Source organism: Clinocottus analis, unplaced genomic scaffold (assembly GCF_023055335.1).
Source record: "Clinocottus analis isolate CAN_PGR_092001 unplaced genomic scaffold, fCliAna1.0.p SCAF_26, whole genome shotgun sequence".
Taxonomy (NCBI): Eukaryota; Metazoa; Chordata; class Actinopteri; order Perciformes; family Cottidae; genus Clinocottus; species Clinocottus analis.
This window is the reverse complement of record NW_027175998.1, coordinates 3,794,813-3,818,316: the sequence shown is the minus strand read 5'-3', so window position 1 is coordinate 3,818,316 and position 23,504 is coordinate 3,794,813. Positions and strand designations below refer to the sequence as shown.

Here is a 23,504-nt window from a genome sequence, read left to right as displayed (position 1 = left end):
TATTTCACTATTTTCAGCTACATTCAGCAATTTCTTTCAAATATTTCAGCTTTATGCTTCAGCTTTTTGCATTCCAACGCATTTTCAGCAGGAAATGCTCTTTCTAGTTATTATTATTATTCTTCTTATAGTCAAACCACTACTCCTCCCAGAGCGTTGCCAGCACATGCGCAAAAATTACATCGAAACGTGCGGTTTGCGCGGGAATCGTGAGCTATGACTTTTCTAAGAGATTCGCCCGTACGTTTTCCCGAAAAATGCAAAAAACATAAAAAAAAATTCACGAAACGTTCGTAGAGGGTGGCGCGCCAATTAACAGAGTGAGAAGAAGCGACAGAAACTGTTAAAAAAATAAAACGTATTTTGTCTTTACTCCCACAATGTTCACTCTTCATGCACCATTGTTGGATAGAAACGTTGGAAATATTGTCTTCTGTCGTAAACTGTGGTCGATAGGAATCCAACAGACTCAGACGTCTTGAAATCGGACTGAATGTGAGAGAAAGTCCACCTCGCTCTGCCATCCGCCGCCATGTTAAATCTCCCTCCAAAACCACGTCTCCCCTGAAGCTCGTACCTGATTTGTAAATCGCCCGTACAGACACATGTTTTATCGTACAGACTCGCCAGTCACAGTATCTGTTCATCAGGTCTTCCTAACGCTCAATATGCGATATCGAAACAATAGTGGCTTTTAAAGTACCATTTTTTTTAAATAGTTTGAAAGGAGTTCCACAGTATTTAGGTCTATTAAGCTCAGCGTAAGGAAGTCCCTTTGAAGTCATCACCATGGCAACCTTTGATCTAACGACCCACAGGTGTTCTCGTTAGGGCAGTTTAACAGACACGCAGACACTTACACACGCACACACAACACAGATGACTTCTGTCTCTCTGTCTGTTTGTCTCACAGACACACAGACACACACACAAACAAACAAACACATACACAAACACACACACACACAAACAGACACACACACACAAACAGACACACAAACACACACACACAAACAGACACATACACACACACACATACATACACACACAAAGACGTTTACGTGTGTTTTATATTGTGTAGTTGTCAACACTGTGATCATTAATAAGGTCATATGATATTTCATATACGTTTGTGTGTGTTCAGGACGTTCAGTAGTTTATTTCCTTAAGTCCACAGTCCAGTCTGCCTCTAATCAGTCTGCTGGCGCTCACTTGGTCACCATGACGACGGCAGCACACAGGTGCTTCATATCAGCCAATCAGTTTAACACACAAACCAACTCAAGTGTTTTGGAGGAGAGACGGGCGTCAGAAACAAAAGCTATATATTGCGACGTCTTACGGCAGTAGTAGCCACACTTTCAAAATTTCTTGCGAAATTTTCTAGTTGTACATACGACCACCTTTTGTACCTACACCACCGCATGTGTCGTGTTTTCATCTGTTATATTTTTTCCCTTTCTTATCGTAGTGTGTTTTTTATTTCCAAAACTGTTGACTCAGAGAGCCCTGCACCAAAGCATCCGGTGTGTCTGGACTGTTGGTTTGGACACAAATGGCAAAATAAAACCCTTGACCTTTGACCCTTGACTGTTTGCAGTCTCGGCTCCTCGACGGTGGAACGAGCTTCTCATTGACAGGAGGACAGAAAAAAAGTCTCTCCACCTTCCGTCGCGAACTAATATCACATTTTTTCCAACTGCACCTTGAATAGGGAAGGTAGCGCCGTAATAGCGCTCTAGTAGCACTTTAATGTCTCTTGATTATAGCACTTTGAAGTTTGACTCTCATGAAGAAATTGTACTTTCTTGATCGTTGTTCTGAGTTTTGTGAGTCACTTTGGATGAAAGCGTCAGCTAAATGTAATGTAATGTAAAGAAAAGTGTTTTCTTTTGAACACCGCAGGTAACTGTTTGTCTCGGTCAGCTGACAGGAAGTGAACGTGGTTCCCGGCAGAGCGTTTCAGACGGACAGTACGCAAAAAATAAAGAGTTTTTGGACGTTAAAACACATAACCCCAAAATCAAAGTTAACACATCCTAAAAATATGCAGTTTTTGTTTGGCTAATTTGTTTTGGAGTGTTGTTTGGACAACCCTCAGAGTAGATGATTTATGGAAACCCTCATATTCATTCTCCCACAAATTTCTGATCATAATAATGATTCTCCTAACAATAACAACTCTGATGATAGTACACAAACCAATATGTTTCCTCGTGATAACTGCCACGAGACGCAAAAGCAGAGCTGTTGAACCGGAAAGCCCTCAAAGGTTTGATTGCATCTTGTTTTTAATCAGCGTTTTGTAACAGCCAAATTACAGAAAGCCTAAGGACCTCGGGTTGCGATCCACCTCACATAAAAATGATTGAGAAATCAATCAGCGTAAATTAATTCCCAAAACCGGCAGCCATTTATGAGCGCGTCTAACATGCGCCGATGCGATGATGTCTTTGGCTCGTCCCCACGTTGTACTTTCTGCTGCTTTCCTTCCATAAAATACACCCAAAGAGAGCAGATAGTGAACGTAATGAATTGGCAACCTGTAACGATAAAAACACACGCCGATGGCTCGTACTTCACAATCTCGTTGCCTCTTTCTTTTGGAGTGATCAATCAGAGAGGCTTAGGTGGTGAAAAATCAATGTCACATCTCAGTATAGTGTTTTTTTTGTCTCTCTCTTTTTTTTTTTAAAAGGCGGACTTTGATTAGCTTTTTTCGGCGGCCCCCAAGAATATTTCAGGTCCGGCTTTAAACGTCATCGTTGACTTTTATCTTGTGTGTGTTTTAAAAAACACACACCTTGCAACACACTCGTGAAGCTAGACGACGTTCTGTTGCTGCGCCGCTGTGATGTGCTCCAGTGAAAAGGTGTACAGCTATGTCATTTATTTTTTTTTAACACAATTATTCTCGATAACACACCTGAGAAAGATGGCTGTATGCAACGTTATTGATTTTCTAAACCGCTCCTCTTAGCCCGCCGATGTAATTTCGCCTCGAGCCACGCTGTGCACAGTTTGCAATAACTTTGTGAGCGTCGCACCTCGAGTCGTAAATAAAAATACAATTTGGAAGAAAAAAAAGTCTCGGCGCTCGGTCTTTCATCGTGCGCTCGATTTGTCTCCGAACTCCATGTTTAAGCAGCTGCTCGCCACGTTAGCTCCCGAATCCACACGTCCCACATTGTTGAAAACCTCACTCGCTCCCTCGTCGTTATCCCCCCTTTTCACAAAGAAAAGAAAAACAGAAAAAAACCCACTTGTTCTCGCAGTCAACACATCTCCTGTCAACGCTGCTCCTCTGTGCCCTTCACCTCTCCGAGCTGTCAGCACTCGATAGAAAACACTCGCGCACGCGCGCGGGTTTTCGGCCCGGAGACGCGCTAAACACACTTTCAATGCGGCACACATCAATTACCTCACACACACACACACACCTATGAGCTCACGCGCCAGGAGAGAGCCATGAACCGACGCAGCCGGCAGCTGTATATTTAGTGACACCGCACACGGTGCCATTAGGGAGCTGAATGGAGAATCAGTGTACAAGGCCAGAGTGATTGTAAGAAAGCTCACTCCAAGGCCCGCCGATTATTTTGGTCTCTGCAGGAAATCATTTACAATAGCACCCCTCCTCCTCCTCCTCCTCCTCCTCCTCTTTCCCCCGATACAGTCCAGTTGAACAGTGTTTGTGTGCACGAGCTGTGCGTTACGCAATCGTAAAAGTCAGGGTGGGTTGGGTGAGGGCTTCTTATCTGTGTGCCGTTTGTGCGCTCGACTGTGGCGTGCTGCGGAGGCCCGGGCTCGTCGCGAGAACGAATGGGCTCGGAGAAAATGAGTCACGCACACAATGTGATGCAACACGGCGGAGCTGATTTGAATTATGGGGCAGTGAACAATGAGGTCATCGGCGGGCTGGGGGCATACATTTCCCCCCCCCCCGGTGCCGCGGTGTGACACAGTATTTTCTTATCAATGGAGGAAACCTGCGGCAGCAGGATTCGGGAAATGCAGAATTGTTCTGGGAGCAGAAGGGAATGAAAGGACCGGGTTGGTCCACTGAGACAATGGGAAGGGGAATTCTGGTTTTCAATGCGATGACATTGTATTTAGCGTAACGTTTACTTCAACTTACAACAGAGGTTTGTTGCGGATTGTTAATTCGTTGCAATATCTCACCCCCCCCCCCCCCCCCCCCCCCTTCCGGCTTTTCATGCGTTCACACACCCTTTACGTCCACCATATTGCATCCAATGTTATTTTCCATATCTTTTCCTTCTTCAGCAGATTGTCTACAATCAGTGTCTGCTGTAATACCATCATCCCCAGGCCCCTCTTAAATTTCCTGCTTACTGGGCTTTTACTTTAACTGCATTACATACGTCTTCCACTCCCCGTTCATCTGCTTCCTTTCAGCATAAACCAGGCAGAAAAGATGCAACTCAAAGTGCTGTGATGTGATGAGACTAGTTGTTTAATGGCAAATTTCAAAAATATATATATATATATATAATTGTCATTTATTGTGCCTGTTCGGCGGCACAACTGTGATCTTGAGCGATATCGAATGGCGTTTTCATTCCAAGTCTTTGAGAGTGAGAACGTGTGCCAGGGAGTATTGATCCGGAGCTCAGTTTGATGGTGCAGTGTGATAGGTTAAAAGAGGGCGAGGGGCGACTAGATGGTTACGCTTGATGGAACAGAGATATTAACAGATGTAGTCATGATCAATGGCTTGGAAATGCATGTGTACATCATTTGCTCTGCCTCGTGTTCCTCCTCCCGTGTTATCGAGCGTCTAAGTAATGGACAATGCCCGACGAGGTATCAATTATCAGGAATTGATGGACGATGCGGAGGCCAGAACTGTCCAACGCGCAGCGATCACTTGCCAAAGGCCATTGATTTATATTTTCATGCATTTTGCACCCCAAAATCTAAAGTTTTTTCCCCCAAGCCATTTACTCTGTTTCCTTGGCAACTCTAAGGAGTTTACCTGGATCAGTCATTAACATACCAGAAGGTTAGTTTGTAAAGGAAACGCTGTTCACTGCTCCGTGCAAACAGGACGAACCTCGGCTACGACGTGGCAACGGGAGGTATTTATAGTCCACTCAGCTCAGAGAAACCTTTGGCTCGGCTACGAGCTAGAAAGCTAACGTTACGCTAGCAAGACTCACAGTCAATGACTGTGCTCACAGTTGACGAACAGTAAATATAACAGTATTTTAGACAACAAGGTTAGCTAGCTATCCGGCCATTTCATTATCCCCCAAACCAATACCAAGATAGATAAAGTTACCGTTATGCTAGCAAGACTCACACTTGACAAACAGTAAATATAACAGACTAGCTCGCTATCCAGCTATTTCATTATCCCCCAAACCAATACCAACATTAAAAAAAGATTCACTGGCATATAACGTTATGCTAGCAAGTATGGTTGACAAACAGTACATATCATTTAACAGTAGGTTTAGTAACAAGACAAGCTTACCAGCCATGTCATTGCCCCCAAATCATGCAGAAACCTTAAAATAAAACACGGATTAGCACAAGGCTAGCACAAAGCTAACGTTATGCTAGCAAGACTCACAGTCAATGACTGTGCTCACAGTTGAGAAACAGTAAATATAACAGATTAGCTCGCTATCCAGCTATTTCATTATCCCCCAGACCAATCCCAAGATTAAAAAAAAAAGATTCTAGTATCACAACATTGGCATATAACGTTATGCTAGCAAGTATGGTTGACATGCATATCATTTAACAGTAGGTTTAGTAACAAGACAAGCTTACCAGCCATGTCATTGCCCCCAAATCATGCAGAAACTTTAAAATAAAATACTGATTAGCACAAGGCTAGCACAAAGCTAACGTTATGATAGCAAGATTCAAAATGAATAATACTGCTCACAGTAAAAAATAACATTTTCGCAAAGTTATATCAAATCTTGCCAGCATGAAGCTAACGCTATGATAGCGTGATTCAAAGTCAATAAAATTGCACATGGTTGACAAACAGTAAACATAATTTAACAGTATGTTTAACAACGAAACCATCCAGCATTGTCCCAAAATCAATGTCAGATTGAGAGGCCCAGTGAACGCCTCTCTCCCATTTAGCACGTTGCAAAAATAAGCTTTAGTTTGCTGCAGATGACACTACAACTCATTTGAGTTGAAAAAAAAAAAAAAAAGAACAAAGAAAGAGCACCGGGCCGCTTGCACGCCATGTCTCAGCACCCGTCAATTCGTCCCTGACGCATCTTTCACTTGTTCCGCAATAAAACCATTTTACCACCTCCGTGTTTTTGCGAGGGAGCCCCCCGATAGTGTCACGCCAAGACGGATGAGCGGCGCTCTGGCCTGCGGGGCCGCAGCCATAACTTACGCCGTCCACGCCTCGGCTTTCTAACCACGTAAGAAACGGCGCGGCCGACTCTCCTGCTGTGTGCGTGCGTTTTCGAACGCCCTGATTGTCTCTCTCTCTCTCGGGCCGACCGCGTATGATAGATGAGGCGGCGTCCATCACATGTATCAAGATGAGAGGGAATTGGGCGAGGACCTTTACGCCGGAGAGAGATGGTGTGCCGAAGACAGCCTTTGATAAATGATATTTGGTATTTTAAAACCAATCTGCGGGTAAAACCCATGTCAGGCAATTACTGCAAGCTATTCTTAAGGGTCGAACGATATACGTCGGCGTCTTTTTCTTTGTGTGTGTGTGTGTGTGTGCACGCATGGATTGAAAAGCCTCATTGTCCAGAGTTGAGTACAGTTGATTACAGTTCATCGCTTCACAATCACTGGACAAATCAACCATTTTTTTTTTTTTTATTGTTTCATCATGTACACCTCCCTTTCTCATCCCCCATCTCTCTCTCTTCCAAAGATTTATGTGGGGCACATAGACAAGAGTCTTTAATTTTACGCCTGGGTAGACCGTCTACACACTATTGCTCCATATTCTTCATGCTTATAAGGAATCTGTCGAAACCCCGAGGGGGGAGAATTGTGGATTTAGCATGAATGTATCGAGGGAAGAGGGTGGGGGGGGGGCGTCGCCGAGCTCCTCGCCGCCATGATTCTCCACCAACATGCATTAGCGCGATTTCCGGCGTTTTGTGGCGTGCATTCCCTTGTTTTCCCAAGCGTAATTACAAAGGACGATACGTGAATAAAAACCCATCATAACAGCGCACTGCGGAGTCGTGTTAATTACATGCAGCGGGCTCGTGAGTAATGGTGGCGACATCAATCCAACCACTGACGCTCATAATAGAAAACAGCATTGTTTTACTGTGAGAAAATGGCCAGAATCCATCGTGATGCGTATATTTACGGTTTTTTTTTATTGTCAGGAAGAAGTTGTTTCCACAGACATTAGACAATTAAGTGAAAAAAACTCTTCCTGCTCCTCATCACGTCCTTGTATTGTGTAGTCGGGCTCCTCGACGCCCAAAACCCTCTCAGCCGGCGCCGCTTCCTCGCTCTTCCAGCGAGGAAAGCTTTCCAGTTTAAATCTGCTCGTCGACCTCGTCTTTGCTCCCGGAGGAGAACCTCTCACCTTCATTTGAATCAAATTCAGGCTGCCATCTCCTCTCCTGAACTCAAACGGTGTTCAGTCTTAACCCTGTGCTCAAAGCGGTATCGTCAGCTAGTGCGGCTGCTGGAGAGAGGGAAAAGCATCTCGGTAGGAAAACTTGGCTCTCTGCTGGTATCAGTACGATCCATTCAAATGTTGACATGGTGAGTAAAATCAACGGCAGCAACAGATGGAAAAAAAAGGAAAATGAGGAGAAAGAAATTTGTCTTGTTTGCCTGTTTCTCCTCTAAATCCTATAAAGAAGATAAGAAGTTTAAAATATGACATGGTTATGGTTATGGTAATCCTCAAATGGCGAATGCATCTTGATGTATCACATGCTCAATATTCTATCTCAATCCACATGTCAGATGAATCTTGTTATGTAGAAAGTGCTTTCAAATCACATTACAACAGTCCGTGATATACAAAAAGTTGCTTCCTTTCCACTCCAGTGTCCGCGTGAGCCACCTTAGCGCAGACAATTTGACCAAAAAACAAATTCTTCATGTGTGCTGAAATCTACAAAAAAAAATACAAATCCAGTTTTCACATAGCAGCTCTTAAAATGAGGCGCTGGATGCCTTTGGCGTTTTACACTGCACAAATTAGCCAATAGCGGCGAGGTAGCTAACGCGGGGCCGCGAGCGCCTCGGCCGCCTGCAGGGAGCCGATGAGCGGCCCGCGGGAGCGATCTCCAAATAGCACGAGTCCCCGGTGGAGCTGTTCGGACAAAGAACAAACATAAAACTTTTTACCCGTCTGTCACAGTTGAGGGAAGAGGTCCACTCCTCCCTTTTTCCTTCAACCGGGCTCGTCCTCCATCTTGAGCCGACATCTTTACTCCCGCAGAAATGTCATCAAAAGCGCTCGGCGGGGGAAAAAAGCGGGAAAAAAACGAGCGCTCCAAGGTTTTTTAGTTTTTAGCTGGGAAAAAAAAACAAAAAACTTTGCTTTCATAACCAAAAATGTGACAAATGGGTGACTTTCAAATGTTGAAGGAAATACATTCTTGATAATTAAAGATGTCATTAAACTCGCGTGCAATGATAACGAGGAATCATTAACAGTCATCAGCGCACGTTGGCACTCTCCTAATATATGATAGTCATTATTTAAAAGGTACACAGAGCTAATTTATAATCCGGGAAGATTGTATCAAAAACGTAGGCATGTTGCCCTCCGCCCTTCAGGGTGACCCCTGGCCGAGCAGACCGCGACCTCCTACTTGCTTTAAGTCTCCGCATCTTCTGAAGGAACACCACAGTTGAATTTCAGTTTTCAAGCCCAACATTGTTTGAAACAACAAGCTAGCGGAACCGCTATCTGCTGAAATGGAACCAAACACCCGGTCGGCGTGCCTTTGGGCAAAACAAAACACTTTGATTCCTCCGGTTGGAGCTTCCCAAACTGAAGACGTGTGTGCCGTCAGGCAGCGGACAAACTGAGCGAATCAGGATTTCGGTGAAGAATCTCGTCGGGGACGGAACCGGTGATGTATCCGCTGACCTTTCCCGTCGGCTGCGTCTTTAATCTCACCCTTTCCCACCTCACATAAATAAGTCCGAATGGAAAATCCCCCCCACGCCCCCTCGCCTGTAGTCCTGCTCCTCTGACATGCTCGCTGCTCCACCACCCGGCCTCCACCTCCGAACCCCGCTTCTTTTCCCTCGTTCATCGATCCCTCCGCTGTCGACCGGCTCCGTGTGAATAATGCATGCCGCGTTTCCAGGAGGGGAAGCCAGCGAGACATGAATGAAGGTGCTGCATAGGTCGGGAAGGTGGGGGTGGGAGGGCGGAGGGGCGGAGGGGGCCTCGCCCCCAACTTATTTCTCCACGACGCTCCGTTGCCTCCGGCAATTCCCCCGCATTGTGGTGCGCGTGTGCATATTCCAGCGGGTGGTGCACGCCCAGCCGCGTGAATACGTGCAAACGCATGCGTGTGCACAAACGCGGTGCGGTCAATCCCTCTTTTGTCGCAGCGTCTGCCCGCCCGCCCGTGTAGATATTGCTCGCGGCCTCCTGCACCGGCTAATAGACCCAATTACAACACTGCCTGAGAGCTCCACAAAGGTCCAGGCTGTGTGTGTGTGTGTGTGTGTGTGTGTGGGATAGTACAGAATGTTGATGCACTTGTTTTAGTGCGCCTATACATTTAAAAAAAAAGAGAGAAAAACTTGAAAAGCACACAGACAAAAGAAAATCCAAGGCCAAACTGATAAACGGCGTTTATCCCGCGTCGCCGTCAGTAAACAGCGAAACCGCGGTTTGAATGCCAAGAAGGAGCGCGCGGCGAGGAAGAAAAGGGAAAAACAACCGCGTCCAATCTCACACACAACACACACACACACGTACTGACCCTGGTGAGATGAGGCTGCGTCGTTTGCCCTCGAGAGGAATAGGTAGAGAGAGAGAGAGAGAGAGAGAGAGAGAGGGAACCGAGGCAGATAGGAGGATATTGTGGAGAAAAAAGCAGGATGGAAAACGAGGGGCGATGCAGAATGGGAGATGAGGACGTGGGGGGAGGGCGAGGATAGAAAAAAAAATCTAAAAAGATATAAGAGACATTCTAACTGTGAATAACTGCCACTCTGCGTTCTGTGTAACAGAGCTAACAATTTCCCTTTTCCGAAAAGTGTCTCTGGCATTTGGCAGTGAAATGCCACCCGTATAAACCAGTTATCATGGCGCGAGAGAGCTTTTTAAGCTGTAAACCGCCAGCCAGCGCCGAGATGGACCATTATAGACTTTGATACCCTGACACTTAAGAGGTCATTACGAGGCTCGCACACACACACACACACATGCACACACACACACACACACACACACACACACACACAGGAGCGGAAGTGGCTCGCGAGCTGCCTGGTTCTTGCGTTTGAATGGCTGTTCACACACAGTGTGTGTGGATGGAGAGTGTGTGAGTGTGTGTGTGTGTGTGTGTGTGTGTGTGTGTGTGTGTGTGTGTGTGTGTGTGTGTGTGTGTGTGTGTGTGTGGGTGGGGGGGTATTCACATCGCACCCCACACACTCACTCCATATTACGGCTATCCGTCTCTATTGTGAAAAAAATGACAGGGACTTCAGTTCACTGAGCTTGAATAACCTCCCCCCCCCCCCCCCCTCCATCTTCTCTTCTTCTTCTTTTTTCTTCTCCTCCTCCTTTCTCTTGCTCCCATTTTGCTCCGTCACCTCCGTCCTCTCTGTCTGCCTCTGCAGGACTCTCGGACGTCCAGCCGCCATTGAGATGTGATTCTCTGGGTGGGGGGAGGAGAGAGGTTTCATTTCACTTTGACCGAGCAAAGTACACCACAACGGGTAAGAACACGTCCACGCGCCTCAACACCCCCCCCCCCCCCCCATCCCCCCAACGACCCCCACGACCCCCACGACCCCCTGTGACTGTGTAAGCAGGGGTTGTTGACTCAGGATACGTTCTTACCTACAGCAGGCCCATTGAGGCACAAATATATATATATTCTCACACCTGGCGTGTTGTTTTTGCAGACTCTACAGTATGCGTTATGCTATTTTTGAACCCAAATATGAGCCCCCCCGCCCCCCTCCTCCTCACCCCCTAGAGAGCTCAGTTTTCCATCTGTGATGCCGCAGCAGCGCTCTTAATTGGCCCCGACAAAATATGTCCTCTCCACCCGGTAATCCAATCAGATGTGAGCTTTCCGAGCTCCAAAGAGAACAAGAAGGAACTCAACGGGGTCGAGCGTGGGAATCGAGGGTGGAGGAGGGGGGGGGGGGAAACCGCCGCGGCGGCACGTTAATTGCAATCGGCTCGCGCCGTTCCTCGAAACGCACCCAGGACGGAGGAGAGTCGAAAAAGCCGCAAATCCCCGGCCCTTCATCCGCCCATGAAGCCACTCACTGCAACTTATTTACAGCGTATTTACAAGCTGAGCCGGGGCCTGTAAAACGTTGAGTTTTACGAGCTCCTTTTTAATTAGAAATACTGTCTCCTAGAGTCGGGCTGATGAATCGCACGTTCAATTCATTGGCGGTGGAGGAGGAGGAGGATGGGGGGTGGAGGAGGAGGATGGGGGGTGGAGGGCTCCGGCTCTCGGGTATCGACAGCTCGTCGGAGCATCCTGGCAGTTTTTTTTTTTTTTATCTTTCTCCTCCAACTGGAGGAGAAATATGTTGCATCTTTGCTCTGTTTAAAAAACCCTGAGGCCATGTTTTCATGCAGGATCCTGTTGGTAATTGATTGAGCCGCCTCGGAGTAATGTGAATGAGGATGCTCTGTGTGTGTGTGTGTGTGTGTGTGTGTGTGTGTAGCAATCTTCTATGTAGTTAGTTAAGCTTTATATATTTATTGGCTAAAGTCATTTTTACTTCAGTGTACTACAGCTACAACAAAAGGAAACACACAAGGACACTCGTGTGTATTTTCAGAATAGTTTTTAATTCAATTATTTCCTTCAATAGAAGCTGTGTCAACGGGGCCAAGATGAGCTTTTTTTTAATTTTAGTTTGAAGCTTGAAAATGAGAAACAATCCGCATTTTCTTGGTTTGAATGTATTCAATGAGTGTGTGTCTGTGTGTGTGTGTCCATTTGAAATGCACTTCCTGTCCAGTGTGTCCAGCCTGTGTGTGTGTGTGTGTGTGTGTCACCCAGCAGGCTTTCCTTCCTCGACTCTCACATGAACCCAGGATGCCGGTTTTAAAATCTAATTGTGTGGTGACGGGGCAGCGTTTTGTCTTTATTTCACCGCGACAATGAGCGAAAAGAAAGAACAACAGGAAACGACCACGTATCATTCGTCACGTCAGGAGGGAGGGGGGGGGGGGATGTGAGGAACAGGTGTTTCCCGCCGGGCACGCTTAAAACACGCAGCCTTTTTGTTTTTTTTTGTATTTTCCACGTCGCTAATGAGAGCGCGGATTGAAAGGCGATCCGTATCGGTTCCTCCTTTTTTTTCGGGGTCAAACAGCGATTCCGTGTAAAGCGAGCCGGAGCGGCAAACAGATGCACGGGCCGATACGGAGCAGAGGGAAGCCTCGTGTGGGCACGAGGTTCATGTAACGCACAGCTCCAAACGAGGGGAGAGGCCGAACAAAACATGTAAAAAAAAAAAGTGGTGACATTTTGTTTCACTTCCTGTCACTAAGTCCACTTTTTAGAAGTGAAAAACGTTGGACTCATATAAAAATACTCCAAATTCTAGCTGTGGCAGCCCGTACACAAATTGCACATGACGTCACACACACAGACACACACACACACACCCCTCTGAACACAGGCTTATTGTCTTATGATGTGACCTTTGCCTTGAGTGGAGAGGCCTTTGTCCTGAGACAATGGAGTCCATATTGTAAACCATGCCAGTCAACGCCGGCCACACAGCTGCCAGAGGGGCCAGATTGTTCGGGGTCCAAGTTGAAGGCTTTGAGGCAGGCACTTGTGGTGTGTGTGTGTGTGTGTGTGTGTGTGTGTGTGTGTGTTTGTCTGTGTGTTTTTTCCTCAGTAGCCGCTTGTGTCTGTAAGATGCAGGCCTGTTTTCCAGAATCAGCAGATGGGTTTGTGCAATTAAGACTCAGCCGTCTTCCCTCGTGCATACGTGCACACAAACAGACACACACACACACACACACACACACAGTCGGCCATGAGGCAGATGTCTCTGAAACACTAGATCTGCAGGATCCTGTAATGGAGGAGGACGTTGAGAAATGAGAAGAGCGTTGCCATGGGTGACCACTAACCATCCCTCAAAAAGTTGATCCACCAGTTTATGATTCATGAATCAACGCGTGACGAGGTTTTTTTGTTTTTTGCACGAAGGACAAAATAATGGAAACACTTAATATTGCACAATGATGCTGGCGGCATAACGTGATATGATCCCACAGCACAAAGAGCTTCCATGACACACATGATGCATCATGAACATGTGTGTGTGTTAATGACACTGATAAACACTTCTGCATATTCATAAAGCTTCATAACAGTAATTATAAGGCGATACAGCATTTTATAATGACGTATAAGTCTTCATCACACTTCATATGGCTGCTCACATTTTGCACATTTTAATTCACATAATACATATTAATAAAATCACTGACATGTGATTGTTCTCATGAGTTACTTTAAACTCTCATTGTGTGTTTTAAGAAAAAATACTAATTTACACTTAACGTAAACAATAATAATAATTTATTCTATTACATTATTGAAACATTATAATGTTTTATATGTCAGACAGTGACCAGAAATTATAAATACTATTTATAATGAGTTATGTTTCTTTTTATAAATCATTTAGAATATTTAACACGTTAAAAACTGTGGAACCAAATTTGGCTTCAGACCTCCTTTTCCCTGTTTGAGTCGTTGTAGGAACCCCAAATTAATTCCAATACTTGTGTTTATTGTATGTATTTGTTCAGCAAAGTCTTAGGAAAACAATGTATATCTGCAAAAAAATCACTTTTAAAAAGATATTTTAATAATAACTATGAACATCCAGCATGATATGAGCCAGATTCCCCAAAAATGCCTCCTGGAGCGTCAATAAGACACCTTTTTGGAAAGATTAGGACCTAAAGAATCAGAATCTGCAACAAAAATCACAATAAAACAAAGTCTTGGTCTGTTAGGAAGGAGTTTCAGTCAAAAAAACTATGACGTTCGGTTCAAAAATGAGAAAACATTACGTATTTTATCCCAAAAGATTGTCTGAATGGGGCATGCTGGGACTTCAAATGGACGCGGGAGGATTATAAAAACAAACACTGACTATGACAGTAATATATTATCAGTTATAGTTCTACCTAATGAACTGGCAGCCGAGGGCGTGAATATGATCATATTAATAGCGACATTAGTGCTTAAAGTTTTGGTCTCGCACCTGAAAAGGTAACGTGTGAAGAATCTTCAGACATGAGTGGCATCTATTCGACATATTTATAATATATATTGATATTGGGATATCTTAGGGCTGTGCAAGTTAAGGCGTAACTTCTCCTTTAACGGCGTTAATTATCTGACCATGCGTCACCTGCATGTTGTTGTTTTTCGCAGTGGGAGGGGCTTATCGCTTTAAATCCCTCCAGACGCCGTCGTTCAGACCCGGGCGTCTCCCAGTCCGGCCCGCGTGAGGTCAATCAAACAAAAAAAGAGAAATAAATGAACAAGATGCGACGCCATGAACGCATTTCAACCGCTGATCCCGGATCCGCCGCTTATTGTCGATTTGTGCGACTCGAGCGCCGCGCGGTTGCCGAGCATCCTGTTGACTGTGCTAAAGATACCGGGCTGTCCCTTGTGCGCTCTTGGATCGAGGCACCCGGTGGGAGCAGACACACACACACACACACACACACACACCTGATCAACCACACACACGGTGACGTAAATGCATACACAAAAGACTCACACCACTTACACACTCATTGCCACCTGAGTGCGCAGGCTTGACAACGGGGAACGGTCCACAGAGATGCTTTTTGTCAACAACTTGGAGGAAAAGCAGCTATTCGCGGCCGGCGTATTCCTGGAAGGATTCCGCCGTCTTATTTGTGCAGAGCAAAAAAACAACCCGCGGCCGCTCACCGCTCCGTCGTCGCCGCCCGCCTCGTCTGCTTTCCCGCGGTTCTGCTCGTGGACCGGCGCTCACTGTGTGACGATGCGTCATGAGCGTGTTCCGACGGGGCTCGGCGCGATGATGGAGCAGATGCGCCCGCAGATGTTTCCTCCCCGCACGCGTGTGTTCACCGGTTCAATTACCCCCGACCGCGTACCGCCGAGGCTTCCTGTTCTGTTCGGGTGCTTCGCCGCGGATTCACGGGGGAGAAAAACAAGCGGTCGCTGAAGTATTTACAAGACGACGGCGAGTCCGTCCTCGCCGGCGACGGGAAGACGGAAACCTGTCGGTTTGATGCGTTCGGGAGGTTTAGAAAGTCAAGAAAGACTACGAATGTCGGTGAATACGGTAAATACACAAAGAAAAGAGACGTAGAAAACATGAGGAGCCGTTATGAAAGATGATTAAATGGTATGAATGTGCTTCCTGTTTGCATTTCCAGCTGTTGCAGGAAGAGATTACCCAGCTGGCATCACTTTGTGACCTTTACATTCAACGAGATATCAAACCAACCCAACGCTCACCTGGAGGATTTGGCGTCCTCTAGTGTTGAGTTTGCAGAATGCAGCAACGGAAACGTCTCCTGGAGCGACAGCGGCTGATGCCGATGTGCTAGTGGCTCAATGCAGAGCCGCTGTTTGTTTGTTTGTTTGTTTTTTCGTTCCGGGCTGCCGTAGAAACATAACAATGAGTCTAATTCTAATTATGAAAGTACATTTATTAAGAAATTACTTTTATTAACAATAATATTGTATGATACCGTTTTAGAATGACTAACTCCTAGAACTGTAAATTAAACTAAAACTCTGCAATAACATTCTGGAATTATAATTTAATGTTCTGGGATTCTAATGTAATGTTCTAGAACTGTAATTTAACATTCTAGAATTATAATTTAATGTTCTCGGATACATTATTTAACATTCTAGAACTGTAATTTGATGTTCTACGAATGTAATTTAACATGCGTGAACTGTAATTAAGCATTCAAAACTCTTATTGAACATTCTAAAATGACCTTTTTCGACACAAAAACTCCAATACTTGTAATATAATGAACGTGAAACTGCAAACAAACTGACTCGCGGTGGAACAGAACACTGTTGATCCTCCGCGGTTCTTTTTTTGACGGCAGAGCGGTCGACGGCGGCAAAACTCATGTGATCAGGAATCTCTAATATTTATCTGCCCTTTTTCTTTCTTGCTGACCTGACTCTGATCCGAGATCTGAACCGAGAGCTTTATGATCCGCCGCACATCCAGAGAGAAGAAAAAAATGAAATCCCTTCACGCGTACACGGCCAATAACGTGGATTCAGATTTATTGATATACATGTAATATAATATGGGTCACATTTAAAATACAAAAGTCACTTGAAGCACAGAACATTGTGCAAAACGCCATCGTGATGAAAAACCCTCTTAGGTATTATTGCAATAGCTTCATATAAAGCAACGAGTACCATGTCCTGTGTATGGAGAGCGGCATATTGCATCAGATACAGGAAACAATCAACATTCAGAAGTTTATTTCATGATGGAGATGCTGAGTAACTTTGAATTACTGTATTTTCAAAGCATCTGGCAGCTCGGGCTCGTTGATTGGACTACATCTGCACGCCGGGGATATGAAAGTGCAATAAGATCCAGACCTCCACCCAGCGTGATTTGAATAAGAAATGATTAGATTATTGATTTTGGTTATTTGGGTCTCCCGCCCCGAGATGATATTGTGGCAGGCGCAATCACCGCCGCTGACATTTAGCACTGTGTTTACCTTCTGCTGTCTCCATTGATTGCTTCAGAGTCGCCGCCTATACATCCCGCCGGAGCCCATTGTATCATCCGCTTTCGGTGCCATTTCGGGTGAGGAAGGAGGGGGAGGGGGGGGGGGGGGGGGAGTGATGGATGCGGCTTATCACGCCGTGGCGGCGTGGAAAATAATCACGTCGCCTCGCAATCACGGGACGGCGGGTCTTACAGACCCGGCATTTCAGACCCCATTGAATATCATTATGAGGATAGTGGATGCAATGCGTGTGAGGGCGGGGGAGGAGAGGGGGGGGGGGGGGGGTGCTGACTCTAAAAGAGGTCTTTAACATATGTATGGCAACACCAGAATGTTATTTATAGCGTTCTCCATCAGCCCGTATCCAACTACAGCCTCAACCCAGCAGGGAGCTCTAATAAGACGTCTGGATTTTCTTTATATTTTTCATGTCCCAGGTCCGTTTACGGCACCGAATCAGCGCCGCCGCTCCTCTTGGATCCCAGCGAGCTTTGAAGAAGATCTTCGCTTGAGATGTTGGTCTCTTTTTTCTTCTTATCTGCGGTGAGAAGTGACAATAAGCTAACAAAAGAATAAATCAAATAAATCTTCCCCCCGAAATCACTGTGGACGTCTGCCACATCACCGCTCGGCCTCCGAAGCGGCGACGGCGTGCAAATGAGCGCGCTCTCCTCACAGGTAGATTCCCAATGACATTTTCTCAGCAGAGAGACAATCCCGCGTTAAGTGCCTCCTTTTATATTTATATACCAGTGTGTTGGTGCTTATGCATTATTAAATTATGAACAGGGCCCCGGTAAGCGCCCTAGAAAGGCCTTTTTTCCAATAAATATTTCAGAGCTCTGATATACACAGTTCATATCCGCTCTGCCATGCAAGCTTTGGTCCTAATGTCTTATGCAGCAATCACTTTCTTTTCTTTTTTTCTCTCTCTCTCTCTCTCTCGGACTTTTTGAACTTTAATTCGCTGATTCGGAACAAATCTTTGAAAAGTTTCCGCGTCTCGGAACGTTTCGGGACGGCGCCGGCGTTGGTGGCGAGCAGGAAATGGCCGCCTTCGTCTGAATCTCATTACCGACGTCCGTCCAGGATCTTCACAGGTCTGTTTACTGTCAATGCGGTTACATGGATTCGAATAACTGGCTTAGTCCGACTAAAATCGAATTATCCTGTTCATGTAAACACCTTTATTCGAATAACTGCGGTCCGACTACGATCCGATTAACACCCCTGGATAACTCGATTCGACTCGATTGATAATTCGAATAACGCTGCATGTAAACGCTGAATCGGATCGGAACTGGACAATGCGTTTGTGCGCATGCTCAAGATCCCGCCGCCTCCTCCCTCCCTCCCTCCCAGGTCGTGACCCGGAAGTCGAAAGAGACGATAAGTTGTCACGGCCCGCAGAAACAAACAAACGTAAAAGTCGGATTACGAGCCGATACTACCTTCGGTGGGTGTCTCTGCTAGCTCCCTGATGTAGCCAGCTAGCGCTGCTGCTAGTTCCCTGTTTGCTCTGCGCTAGCTCCCCGACAACCACCGAAGCTAGCGGGGTTCTCTCCATTATGAAGAGTGAAGAGGTCAAGCGGAGATGGCTGTATCACTACTACATGTAATGAAAACAGCGCCACCTGTCGTATCGGATATGACATGCATTCGGCCAATGATTCGATTTATTCACTGCCATGTATATTCGGATAACAGCAGTTGCCCCGAGAGAGAGCATAGTCCGACTAAAGCAAGATTCGAATTATTACCAGCATGTAAACGCACTGTGTGAGGTTGAGAGTTGGAAGCGGGGAACGAAGGGTGTGGCGGGGGGGGAAAGCATTTTTTAATCTTCTTCACGGAGCGACACGAGGGAGCTGGATTCGACGAGGGCGGATGGGGACAACGAGGAGATAAAAAGAAGAAAAAAAAGAGGAAGAAGTCAAGTGCAGATAAGTAAAACAGGACGAGATGCAGGATAACAACCGGAGACGACAATACATCGAGGGAAGGGAACGGAACTGATCAAACAAATTGATAAATTAGAGGAAAAAGCAACCAAAATAACAAAAACTAGAGCTCAGTCGCGAGGGTTTAAATCCAGAATGATGCGGCGTCATTCGCTGCTGAGGTGGCTGTTCTCTGTACTGTACACGACAACTTTCTCTCTCCCACTTCTCTCTCGCCAAACACACACACACACACACACACACACAAACTTTGCCTCTCCCCGCCGCTGGCTTTAAGGCACGGCTTTGACGGAATCCATCGTGACAGTACTGGGTTCGCGGCCCGGTGACGGCAATGGAGAGGGAGAGGGGGGGGGGGGGGGTGTGAGAGAGCGAGGGAGGGAAAAGGGGGGAGAGATGGCGGTGGGGCGGGCACGAGGGAGACGACAGACGAATCAAAGGGAGGGGGACGACATCGGTGGCAGTGGAATCAGCTTCACCGCATCTCTCGCTGACATAATTGATCGTATCAGAGGCAGTTTTGTAAACCATTAACCCCCCTCCTCCCTCCTCGCTCCCTCCTCCCTCCCTCCTCGCTCCCTTCCTCCCTCCCTCCTCCCCTTATGGGTTTCACAGCTGCACTGCCACACAGAAATGAAAGGCGTGCGCATGCCTGTGTGTGTGTGTGTGTGTTTTTAATGTGGCACTGTTTTGGTTCCGTGCGTTCATTTGTTTATTTGTGCTTTGGTTGTTTTTTTTTTGTTTTTTTTTGCCGGCGTCGTCATTAGCCAATGATACTCGCATGAATCAACCTCCCCCAACGTGACAAAGGGTGATTAGTAATTACAATTTGCTAAAATGGAATGTGCTTAAAATAATAATGGTGATGAAATATTAGAGCGCCTTGCAGAGGCAGACGGCTGCATCAAGATAGTTGGAAAAAGAAGCGTGTGAAATGCGCGCGGCTAAGAGTCAGATACTGCGCCGCGTGTTTGGACAACGTAAAGGTTTTGGCTAGTTAGCATTTAGCTAGTTTATCTGAGTTTTTTATACATTATGATTTAGTCTGCTGCCTCATTTTTGTGGTTTAGAACAAACTACTACTAAAGTGCTGAAGTATCCACATCGATGACAATGACATGAATCAAGTCAGACAAACTCTGTCAATCCGATTTAGCGCAAGCTAGCAGTGACTAGCCGCGGGGCGGTCAAAGCTAGCAGTTTTGTTTTGTTTTACCCGTTTGTTTTAACATTGTTTTTAGAGAACATTTCTAGTCTGTGATCATTATTATATGGCTAAAAAGATCCTGTTATTATGCGACTTGCAGCATGCGGAACAGAGGCGGGGTCAGTTGTGGGCGGGGCCAGTGATCCGATCGGACCACTGCTTGAAATACAAGTACATTTCACTAATTAAATGCACAAATGTATATTTTATACATTCCTTGTTTGTACCATACAATGCTTTCCACTTAAAGTAAACTAAATACTTTCTATATCATGTAGGGATAAAGTATACATATACATTTTGTGTCCTCCTTCAAGTCACATCGATATCGTCCCCCGGAGCCCAAAAAAATGATTTTCTCAAATTTGGAAGTAGGCAATTATGTTTCCAACACCAACCGCCAATATATTGGGCAAACCCATGTTAGCGTTGTTTATTTTTATTCTTCTGGAACCACCCTCGCATCAACCGACAGCTCCGGGACCCCGCGGCTGCAGGACAGGCCCCGCCCACCACTCGCCCAACACCTCCTACCTGCTTTGTAGGGAAGCACAGCTGCGCTTAACATCCAACACTTGATCTTTTTACACCACCATATGATGCCTACAGGTTATATTTCACAAATGTCCCAGTATTTGAGGGTAAAGGGAAGAAGAAGAAAAATATACATAAATGCCTTAGGTTATCAACTTGCTTTAACGTTCTCCTCGGCTCACTCTGATCGCTTTTGGCACTTCCTGTCTCTCCCGCTGCCTCCCTCCATCCTCTCTGTCTCCATCCCCTCTGTAGCTCCTCCCTCATCCCATCTTTCTATCTCTATCATCCTCAGCCTTTTTCCTTCCTGACCTCATCTATCTCACCCCTCCTCCCTCCTCTTCTCTTCTCCCTCCCCACCTTCCCTCCCTCCGCTCTCCCTTTGCACATCCCCGCCCTGCAGCCCATCTTGTCTCACAGGGGGGAGGAAGAGAGGGAGGGCAGCGCAGAGTTGATTAGACCGGAGCGCTAGAAAGTTCAGAGCGGAGCAGAACAGAGCGTCTAGCCGCCAGGCGGTGCAGGAATCAAAAAACGGGAAACGTGGCGGTGGGTTTCTTTCTTTTTTTCTTTTTTTTTTTTCTTCAAGGCCGCATCAGATTTCCGCGAGCGTCCTCTTGGAGCAGCCAGAGGCAGCCGAGCGGAAACAGCGGCGGTCCGGTCAGAGCCGGAGCCTCCCCCAGATGTAATTTTCTGACGGGCATCGAATGTCTGACGCGGTGGGAGAGGACAAGGTGCGCAGCCGAGAGCTTTTGAACTACTTTCCGAGTGGAAATGATTTTAAAGGGACGGATCCCTTTTTTTAAAAAAAAATGAGAATGTTTCCTCGGGCCTTAGGGCCTTTTCGTCCAAAAAAACGATGATCGCGACACGTTAAAACGCAATAAATCAAAGCTATAAAAGGGGCGTGAAGAGACAAATAGTGGGATTACTATTTTTTTTTTTTTACATCTATTGTTCTACACACGACTAGAATTGAGGGCACACTGACCCGCAGCGTGTCACGCTGCTGTGGAGGGTGACCTATACCTTTAAGGCTATACACTCTGCGAAGCCGCACAAAAGGATTTACAACCAGCCGCCGGATGGAATAAATCGCCGGCCGGGCCACTTGTCTTCAGGGCCTAGTGACAATTGTGCACATTCCTGCAGTGAACCCCCACCTCACACACGAACACACACACACACTCACACAGAAAAATAGCCGGTGGGAGCAGCCATACCGCATCTGGCCGCACCAGCCGAATGTATGAACGTATACGTTAAGAATGAGGGACACAAGCTGACGGGACATGTTTGTCTTGTCGAGTTAAGGCTTCGGCCGGCACGAACATGTGACATTGACTCTTTGTTAATTGTGATTTTAATGCGGTTCGAGGGGGCTTGTATGCACCTCCCCCCCCCCCTCCCTCTCGACTCCCCAAAACATCCTGACGCATGCAACAGTACGGATACATGTTGTGTGCCGACATGTCAAGACGTCCATATTGTCGGGAGCTGACAGTATGTTTTTTCCTCCTCCCTCCCCTCCACCATCGCGCCGTAGGGGGCCCCTCGCCGCTGAGTATCAGCGTCATCAGCGCGGGGAGACGGGGGGGGGGCCCGATTACGCAAAATCACTCCCGTGGTTGTGCGTTTGATGCGTTGGGCGCGTGTGTTGTTTGCACGTCTCTCGTTACAGTCCGTGCACAGGCCAGACTCCCCACCGGGCTATCCTGAGTACTCATCTTTTTTAGCTTTTCCTCACTGCCACGTTAGCTACCTAGAATGTGCAAGTGCACACGTGTGTGCGCGAAAGTGCACACGTGTGTGTGTGTGTGTGTGTGTGTGTGTGCACGGTCACTCGAATCAAATTTCTCCGAGCCCGTCTACCTGCGCTGATGATAATTTGCCACACTACCTGTACCCACTCACACTCACCCACACAGCCTCAGTCCAAGCTTTTCCATCACACACACACACAGAGAGAGAGAGAGAGAGAGAGAGAGAGAGAGAGAGAGAGAGAGAGAGAGAGACAGAGAGAGAGAGAGACAGAGTCCACGGTGGTTAAACCTTCCCTAGCAAGCCAACTGGAGGTAATTTACCGTGGCTTGGCGGACACATGCCATTTTACTGAACACGTTGCACGGCCCCCTGAGCTTTGTTCCGCTCCGAGTTCTCTCCAACAGAGCAAAGAATGAACAACTGAAATGGCTGAAGGGGTGTGTGTGGTGTGTGTGTGTGTGTGTGTGTGTGGGAGGGGGGGGGACAGGTGAAGAAAAACTAAATGAAGGAGAATCGGTATGTCTGAATGCATATGAATATATAATGAAATAACTCTTTTGAAGACGCGTCAGTCTAATTTTGGACAAACACGCCAAATTGTACGCTTCCGTTGACGCCTCCGGCAACAGATATTTATGATGTTTTTTTCCACATTTGAAGGGTTTAACATACAACAAGTATGCGGATTACTCAAAATATGATAATAATACATTTGGTTTTAGACATTTATTTACATGTATCTACACTTTTATGCATATATTCCACTGCTTTTGTGCACCAAAGACTTTTTGGTAAACCAATATCTAGCACCAAAACAGTTCAACCACATGAGTAAAGTTATGTTTTCATAAGAGATATAAAGAATCAAGATTACATTTTTCAGCCTTAGAGTCATATTTTCTCTTTCCACTTGTACCTTGTTGCAATGTTGACTCAGTTGAGATTGTTCTGCAATTTTAGATGTAACACATGGGTATGAATCTCATGTACAAGTGCCCTTAAAAGGTGAATTTGAGAAATTATGAAGGGTTAAAAGCTTATAAACTCGCATTCTCTC

At 46.2% G+C, this 23,504-nt stretch overlaps 1 protein-coding gene across 1 annotated transcript in view; it reads left to right on the top strand.

Moving 5' to 3' along the window:
* The window catches only part of adgrl3.1 (adhesion G protein-coupled receptor L3.1), a 133,880-nt gene that overhangs the window by 7,996 nt on the left and 102,380 nt on the right, over positions 1-23,504 (top strand). The window contains 1 exon segment of the mRNA XM_068592038.1: positions 10,813-10,911. The gene's annotated coding sequence lies outside the window, so the exon portion shown is untranslated.